The sequence below is a fragment of the Micropterus dolomieu genome, unplaced genomic scaffold (assembly GCF_021292245.1).
Source record: "Micropterus dolomieu isolate WLL.071019.BEF.003 ecotype Adirondacks unplaced genomic scaffold, ASM2129224v1 contig_8974, whole genome shotgun sequence".
Classification (NCBI taxonomy): Eukaryota; Metazoa; Chordata; class Actinopteri; order Centrarchiformes; family Centrarchidae; genus Micropterus; species Micropterus dolomieu.
The window spans coordinates 1-9,612 of record NW_025737960.1 but is presented as its reverse complement, the minus strand read 5'-3'; the positions used below and the strand labels follow the sequence as shown (position 1 = coordinate 9,612).

Genomic DNA, 9,612 nt, shown 5'->3' with positions numbered 1-9,612 from the left:
CCAGAGCCAGAAACACCTGCAGGAAGTGATAGGAGGAGAGAGGAGAGGGACGAGAAAGCACAAGACTACCAGAAAGGGGAGAAGTTGTGTTAGTAACATGCAATAATGGGATGAGGTTGCATACAGAGGGAGAGAAAGTAGAGGAGAGAGGAGCTCAGTGCATCATAGGAAATCCCCCGGCAGTCTAGGCCTATAGCAGCATAACTAAGGGATGGTTCAGGACTCACCTGAGCCAGCCCTAACTATAAGCTTTATCAAAGAGGAAAGTCTTAAGCCTGCTCTTAAATGTGGAGATGGTGTCTGCCTCCTGAACCCAAACTGGAACCTGGTTCCACAGGAGAGGAGCTTGATAGCTGAACGCTCTGGCTCCTAGTCTACTTTTGGAGACTCTAGGAACCACAAGTAACCCTGCATTCTGGGAGCGCAGTGCTCTGGTGGGGTAGTAAGGTACTATGAGCTCTTTAAGATAAGATGGTGCCTGACCATTAAGAGCTTTGTAGGTAAGAAGAATGATTTTAAATTCTATTCTGGGTTTTACTGGAAGCCAATGCAGAGAAGCTAAGACAGGAGAAATGTCATCTCTTTTCCTGGTTCCTGTCGGAACACGTGCTGCAGCATTCTGGATCAGCTGAAGAGTCTTAATGGACTTTTTAGAGCAGCCTGATAATAAGGAATTGCAGTAATCCAGCCTAGAAGTAACAAATGCATGGACTAGTTTTTCTGCATCATTTTTAGTAAGGATGTTCCTGATTTTTGCAATATTACGTAGGTGAAAAAAGGCGGTCCTTGAAATGTGCGAGACTTAAACGACATGTCCTGATCAAAGATAACTCCAAGATTCCTCACAGTGGTGCTGGAGGCCAGGGCGATGCCATCAAGGGAAACTATATCTTTAGATAATGCGTGACGGAGGTGCTTAGGCCCCAGAACAATAACTTCAGTTTTCATGTATTCTGTGTTTTATGGTAAATTTGAATATTTCACCTTGAGTTTATGATCTCAATGCATTATGTGGTGAATGTATTTATTTATATTTGTTTTTTATTTTTCTCTATTAGAAAGGCCACTACTGTTGTCTAGTCTAGAGTGGTGTTTTTATCTGGACAGCTGCTTTTATCTGGATAAAACTGACAAAACGTGCAAATAAACATCACATATTGTCGTGGTAATAGCAAATGTATGTCTTAATGATACTTTAACGCTTCTTTTAACGGAATAATCATAATTGTGGCCAAATAAGTGTTAACATAAGTGTGTACATTTATGTGATCATAGCCAATAATAGAAGCCTGTTGTTGCAGATGGATTATGTGTTTGGTAGGCTTGTTTATATTTGGAAAACGGAATTTAGTCTATAATTAACATGACTTAATGCTATATATAAAATAAAGACATCATCTCTTTTGCAAGTATCCTTATGACTAATGCTGTGTAACAACCAATCCAGTAGCCTACCTTTTACCTGTTGGAATGCCTTAAATGGCCAATACAACCTGTAATGCAGTATTCCACTTGTCAGAAAGTGATTGCAGCTTGACTGAAAGGTAGATTCTGTCTCAAAAGGACTTGATTTCATTCAGAAGTTATATTTGACAGATTATAACTGATGTAGTACTTTTTACCCATTAAAATACCTTTAAACATACTCGTGCAGAGGGGGGTGCGAAGGGTGCTTGAGCACCTGCCCTTTTGCCCTTTGATGCCCAAAGTGCCCTTTTGTCAAAGAAAAATTAAATTAATTTATTAATTTTTAAATTTGTAAAGGCCCTTTTGTGAAGGCCTGCCGAATCAAACTATTAGTAAAATGAATGAATAATAATTTCGCAATAAATAAAATGACCCACATTATGAGCGTTCACCTGATCACCTCATCTGTGACGAGCCCTCCCGTTCAGAAACAGTTAGTGATTCAGCAGCACTGCATACAGAACACCTGCGATTCCGCCGAGAGGGTTTTACCTCAATGTGATTGTTGTGGGTTGTTTAGGAGGAGCCGTACAAGTCATAATCTATTCTGGACCTCTCACATACCTTTATTCTCCTTTCACATGCATATATTTTCACTCACACATTTTCATTCTCTTATGAACCCTGGCACCTATTTCCAGGAAAAATGCCTAAAATAACATACACAAAATAAATTCATAATAACTCCTCAACCATCAGGCCTAGATGCATAATTCTGGTCTCCTTTGAAAGGTCAGAAGCTAAGGAACATAAATCATTGTACATTAAAATTTATTTTACCATTACGGACTACATAGAGATGAAATACAGAAAAAATATTATATTTTCATCCTTGCCTGAAAAAAAAGAAAAAGCTATATTTTAATGCAATAAACCATCAAAACCATCATAAGGTAGATTGTAATGCACCTGAATATCTTCTAATACACCTGGAATACAACTGTAAATTTGATGAAAAGAAACTGATATACAACAGTTATTACACAATCTTTCAAAAATATACCAGGCAAATGTCCATGTTTTGGCCATATTTACTGTTTATATGTTCACTTTTATTGAGAGTTATCTTGAAAACACTATTTCTCTCCATACAAACACGTTCCAAATAACAAAGCTTCCAAAACATTGAATTATTATAAAAACAGTCAATATTCCTGTGACTAAAAGCACTCCTGTGCTTTACAGGCCACAGCTTGAGAACAGAACATCCTACAAGTGGGCTCTTTTTATTGGTCTCCACGAGACGAATCCATACATATCCTGGATGTCTGTGTAGCTCCTACGGGTCGCCACCAGAGGCCGATAAAGACCGCCTCCGCCAAAGCAAACTCTTCTGGAGTTCAATCTGATGACAGAAACGAAACTTAGAGCTAAGGTGACCTCGCCAAGATGACAGCGCGCCAGACGGTCTTGCACTACTTGCACTACAAACTTGCACTATTTCAGTTCTTCGTTCAGTCCATGAGCAGGAACCACAGAGAGAGATGAAAAAATGTTAAAAAAAACAAAAACAAACAAAAAAACAGTATTTTGATAAAGTAGATTTTCACTGTGTGAGATCCTTACTTCCTAGTGAGGTGCTCTTCGTATTTAGTGCGTCTATATTTGTGTCTTATAGCTACTGTACATCTTTACAGCACAATCCCTCTCCAGAATATTAAGCACTGATGCCAGAAAGGCTTAACTGGAATTGGTTAGTAGCCCTGAATCTGTAGATGAAAAACATTTTGGCGGTTGTCAGACATGTGAGATAAACAAGTTGAAATGAACATAAGTTTACTACCTCCTTTAAACGGTTGTGGTAAATAATGAAAACTGAAATGACAAAAATATTTATTGAAGAAATACAGTGTAAGATGACAATATATACAAAACAAAAAAAAGACAGTTCTGAATTAAATTATGAAATGGTTTCTTTTAGCCTAACTAAATTTAGGTGCTCAAGTAAACTTTGCGATTCAGTGGACAGTTCTTATTGCAACATACCAGCAACTGTATTGAGATCTGGTTTTGAGTGATAAACTAATTTAGACTCAGTTGCAGGAAACAGTGTAATGTGTGAAAACAATGATATGCTATTATATTATTATGTTATTATATAATTGCTGTATTATCAAATATTTTAATAAATTCAGATTACTTTTACTCATCTTTTGCAATTATTTATTTACCACTATTTGCCTGATATTTGGATTGCTGTTATTAGTTTAATATTTATAAGGTGCCTAATAAATAACGTTATAGTAATTGCAGTAGCAGAAGGCATGAAGCTGATGGCTCAGGGCAGAGGGGGTGAAGACTTCTAGTGGGGCCTTATACAGTGGGCACTTTTTTCACACTTTAATTGTTAGGAAGACAGCGAGGCAAACCGAAATACAGCACACAGGCTGCGAGCTGCTTTCACACTGTAGTTCGGTATATCCTGTCTGGACTAGGGGGAAAAATGTATAGGCCTACATTGTGGCATTGTTATTGTAGTCCGGTTCATGTTTATATTGACTTTTTACAAAGGAACCAAGATGGGTAAACGTCAAGTTACAGACTCCTCGGCAGTTTTGGCGATTGACGTCCTGCATTATCAGGACCCACGTGGGGAAATCAAATTCCAGTGACTCTGACAGTTGATGCAACACTGTAATGCTTTTGATGTATTTAAGAGCTCATAACTGATAAGCATTATTAGTATAATTAGACTGCAAACCTACAGCATGTTATGAATAATGGCGTTAAGACTGAAAGGAAGCCTAATGATTGTGGACTGACAAAGTACACTGAGGGCAAGCACAGCATTTTTTAACAGTGACTTGCATACGTGGTTACCAAATGATTTGCATAATAGGCTATACCTATACATGTCTCATAGATCAATTATAAGCTCAGCAAATGGATTTATTAATAGTTTAGCTTTTGAAATAATGCTAAAATCACAAGCTATATGCTATCATAAAATCCTGTGGTTTGTTCATTTGCTTTCACATCACTAGCGAGTCGCACCAGAGTGAACGTGGAAGCAGACCCAGCAGAAATATTAAATTTTTTGATCTACATGAAGACATCGTTAAGATCACTTTAAAAAATCATCCTTGCTTTCTGCCTACCCTGCTATTGTTGCCTGTAGCCCATCTGTTGTTATCTTAAGATAGACATGTAGCCAACCAAACCAGTTGCTTTAATATGAACAGCGCTGCATATGATCAGCCTTCTCCATAAAACAGGCAGCCAATACAATGTGATTATTCCTAAAGCATCTATGAAAAGAAGTGAGGCAATAAAAGGAGTAGCCCGTTGCTGAATTAAGTAAGCCAATCTAACCTGTGAGTCATGCGTAAAGCTCAACAGGACTATTTTATAGTTGAAATTAAGTTATAAAAAGGAATGTGAAAGTTACAATTTGTAAAACTACTTTTTTACTCATTTGCCTTACTTGTAAGGAGTACTACCTACCCCCTGGCGATGGGTCCCTATTAAGGGGGCACTGAGTTTCCACACTGGTGCTGTTTGCTGCATGATATGAGAACCTCTTGGCAGCGATGGGAGCTTGTCTTTGCAGAACACAGCTGTGGTCTGAGTCTGAGTTTTTTTGCTGCAATCAAGACATGCAAACAAACTGTATTCAAAATATTAAACTAAACAACTGAATACCGGCAGGTGAACCCAAATGCAGGACACGTCGTGCAGAGCAGGTATAGTTTAAAAGTTTAATTAAACAAACAAAAGGCGAGCGCACTTACAAGCAGTGACTGGGTCCCAACAAGACTCCACAAGGGCAAGGGAAAACACAAAATCCAACATACAGGCCGACAGAATTACAGGCAGATATCCAAAACAGACAGCGCTTCTTCACACTGCAATGACCCGACAAAGACTAGACAGAAACACCAGGTGACAGACATGAGACTAACGAGACACAGGCAGGCAGAGAGAGTGCAGGGGGAAACAGAGAGAGGCAGGCAGGCAGACAGAGTGATAACTGGGGGAACAGACGGAACACCTGACAGGCAGACATGGGGCAAAATAACCAACACAGACAGAACACATGTAACAAAATACCAGACAAGAATCTAACTCAGACAGTAACAGAAACCCATGTAAACAGACAAACACCGACCAACTATAACACAGGGATCATAACAGACAAAACCTAAATGAGAACACAGAACTAGAACACAGAGTACCGAGCAGACTAAACCAAAATGATGCAGAGAAAGAACTAGAAGCAAATACTACAACATGAACTAAGGCACAGGACTGGGAGCTAAGATACAAGACACATACTAAGTAAACTTAAAGATGCTGATGAATGAAATAATAAACAAGGCTACACAGAAACTAAAGCAGAAGCATCAAAGTCATAATGACTAAACGGATCATAACGCCACAACCAGACACACAGACAGTAACAGACCAACCAGCACAAAAACACAGAGTAACTGGACACAAGAAATAACTGCAACTCAAAACACAGACTAACTTTACTAACAGATACTGGACACCAGGCAATAGACAGGACAGAACCCAAAATTCAACATACTATAAGACCGATACTAACAAGATTACAAAGAAAATGTCTGCATGTGAAAGGAGAATATATGTATGTGAGATTGAAAATGTGTGTGAGTGAAAATATATGTATGTGAATCCTCGTAATGGTGTTAATTCTACTCCAGTGGAATGCAAGAAGCAAAATTTCAAATGGCCAAGAGTTTGAACAGTATATTGATAAGTAGGAAGAAAAACCATATGTAATTTGTATACAGGAGACATGTTTAAAGCCACAGTTGGACTTTATTATGAAGGGATATACTGCTGTTAGGAGAGATAGAGAATCTGGCAAAGGTGGAGGCATTGTGACATTCGTACAAAATAGAATGAATTATAAGGTTATACTGTACGTATAAGCACAGATCATGAATCAATTGCAGTTAAGGTATGGACTAATAGAGGTAATATTGACATAATAAATTGCTATAATCCATGTGGGAAAATAAGTCTAGATATATCAGAGGATGTTGGAGGACTATTGCAAGATAATGTGATATGGTGTGGGGATATCAATTCACATAATTCACTATGGGGCAGCAATAGAACAGATTTAAATGGTTTAGTAGTTGAAGAATTTATAGATAATCACTGTTTGGTATGTATTAATAATGGGGAAGGAACATGATATATATGTAAAACACAGAGGCAGCACTTGACCGAACACCTTGTGTCTAGTGAAATAGCAGGTTTAAGCACATGGAATGTGATACAACATACCACAATAGGAACTGATCACTACCCTGTGGTAACTAAAGTTGGCAAAATTCCCAGATGGAAATTGGGAAATGCTAACTAGGATGTTTTCCAAGAGATCAGTACAAACAGATTCAGGAAAATTAAAGAGGAGAACCAGACAGATATAAACCTAATCAATAGTGAAATAGTTAATGAGATTATTCAGTCTACTGAGGAAAAAATCCATAAGAGTACAGGAACTAAACAGTCCAAGAGTGTAACCTGGTGGAATGATAACTGTAGTAAAGCCATAGAGGCCAGGAATAAAGCATTTAGAGAGCTCAAGAAACTTCATTCTCAGGATGCACTGATCCAGTTTTAAAAAAATACAAAAACAAACATTTGGAAGGCAGTATTGTAGCACTATTGGAAGGGAAGTACAGCTGTCAGATGTGTGGGGCATGATAAGAAGTATGGGGGCATTAGAAGAAATTATGAGATACCAGTGTTGAACAGTGGGAAAAAAATGGCAATAATTTAGAAAAGGCTTCTTGCACAAACATTTGAAAGGGTTCATAGTTCATAAAATCTTACAGATGAGGCTAGGCAGTGTAGAGATAGAATCTTAATAGAGAATCCCAAAATAACAGAGAAAAGGGAGTTGTCAGGTGATCTGTTAGATCTACCGTTTAATATGTTTGAGCTCAGAAGAGCAATTGCGAGTGCTCGTCAGACCACTCCAGGGAAAGATGGTGTATGTTATGGAATGCTGGCACACATGACAGATAGTACACTGGGCGCAGTGCTGGGATTGTTTAATAGAGTTTGGGATATTGACCAACTGCCTTTAGCTTAGAAACAAGCAATAATAGTGCCCATTCCAAAACCAGGAAAAGATCAGTCAGACCCTCCAAGCTACAGACCTATTGCATTAACTTCACATTTATGCAAAATTATGAAACGAATGGTCACAGAGTGTTTAACATATTTCCTAGAGAGTAAAGCTCTTCTGTACCCTTGACAAAGTAGGTTCTGTAGGGGACTCAGTATTGTGCTTAAAATCAGACATTAGGAAAGCACAGACCCACAAAGAAGTATTGATAGCTCTATTCTTTGACATAGAAAAAGCACACAATATGCTCTGGAAAGAAGGGTTACTTATTAAGCTGAAGTCATTGGGTATTGGTGGTAGAACATATAATTGGGTTATGAACTTTATATTTGACAGGGAAATACAAGTAAGAGTAGGCGCAGAATACTCCAGTGTGTATAAGGCAGAGTCAAGGTAGTGTGTGTAGCACGCTGTTATTCAACATAATGATAAATCACATCTTCTCTCAGGTTGAACAAAGCGTAGAGAAATCTTGGATGTGGAGAAATTAGCAAATAAACGGGGATTCAAATTATCTGTAGCAAAAACACAGGTGATTTGTTTCTCAAGACTGCAAAAGTCACACCAATTTCCATGAAATTATATGAAAAACCACTTGAGCAAGTCAAAACCGTTTCTTGGGGTATGGTTTGATAAGAAGCTCACATGGAATACTCATTTAGACAGTTAAGAATGAGCAAATAAGAACAAATGTAAAAAGGTCATCAATACTTGTCTTACAATGTCTATCAGGACAAGAGTAGGGAGCAAGTAGAGCAGCTCTAAAAAATATATACTGGCACTCATGAGGTCTGTCTTTGACTATGGATGTGTAGCGTACATGTCAGCGGCAGAATCAAACCTTAAGAAATTGGATGTTTTACAAGCTCAGGCCTTGAGAATTTGCAGTGGATCAGTCAGACCATCTCCGCTATCAGCAATGCAGGTGGAAATGGGAGGAATGCCGTTAAGGATCAGGCGAGTACAGATAATGCTTTCATACTGGGTTAATTTCCAGAGGCAATATGATTCTCATCCTGCCAAGAACACAATGTAACAAATTTCACTAGTTTTGGGTGGATTGGTGATGCAAAGGCAGAAGTCATAGGATTACGACAGTTAGATTACAGCCCTACAGAATCACAGTCTTCCATTCCTCCCTGGTTATGCCCAATACCAAGTGTAGACCTAAACATTCAGCAGGAATTGAAAGATATGTCAAAGCAACTTCCAGAATTCAGCATAGTAGAATTATTTTGCATTTTATATTTCAGACTCTGTATTTATATTCGCAGATGGCTCCAAAGATCCTGATCAGGGCATGCAGGTGCAGCATTTTATATTCCAGCAAGTGAGTTATACATTAATAAAAGAATATCAGATCATGTGTCAGTGTATACCACAGAATTGACGGCAATATTACTGGCCCTGCAGTGGATATGACAGTGACACCATGATGTTTTGCCTTCCGTAATGACTGAAAGAGGCAACCCCTCCTGATAGTGTATCTTCTACACTGAAGGAGAACATGTTCAACTGTTTCTGGTTGGTTACAATACAGGTGCTAGTCATATAATTAGAATATCGTCAAAAAAATTTATTTATTTCAGTAATTCCATTCAAAAAGTGAAACTTGGATATTATATTCATTCATTACACACAGACTGATATATTTCAAATGTTTATTTCATTTAATTGTGATGATTAAAACTGACAACTGATTAAAATCCCTAATTCAGTATCTCCCCGAAAATTAGAATATTACTTAAGACCAATGCAAAAAAAAAGGATTTTTAGAAATGTTGGCCAACTGAAAAGTATGAACAGTAAAAGTATGAGCATGTACAGCACTCAATACTTAGTTGGGGCTCCTTTTGCCTGAATTACTGCAGCAATGCGGCGTGGCATGGAGTCCATCAGTCTGTGGCACTGCTCAGGTGTTATGAGAGCCCAGGTTGCTCTGATAGTGGCCTTCAGCTCTTCTGCATTGTTGGGTCTGGCGTATCGCATCTTCCTCTTCACAATACCCCATAGATTTTCTATAGGGTTAAGGTCAG

The 9,612-nt window shown here is 38.3% G+C and overlaps 1 long non-coding RNA gene across 1 annotated transcript; it reads right to left on the bottom strand.

The window, feature by feature from the left end:
• Positions 1–2,564: 2,564 nt before the first annotated feature.
• Positions 2,565–5,303, bottom strand: LOC123965260. The gene is made up of 3 exons (XR_006823662.1): positions 5,199–5,303; positions 4,912–5,050; positions 2,565–2,812 (listed from the first exon to the last, which is right to left on the bottom strand). It is a non-coding gene; the product is annotated as an uncharacterized LOC123965260 (long non-coding RNA).
• Positions 5,304–9,612: the final 4,309 nt, after the last annotated feature.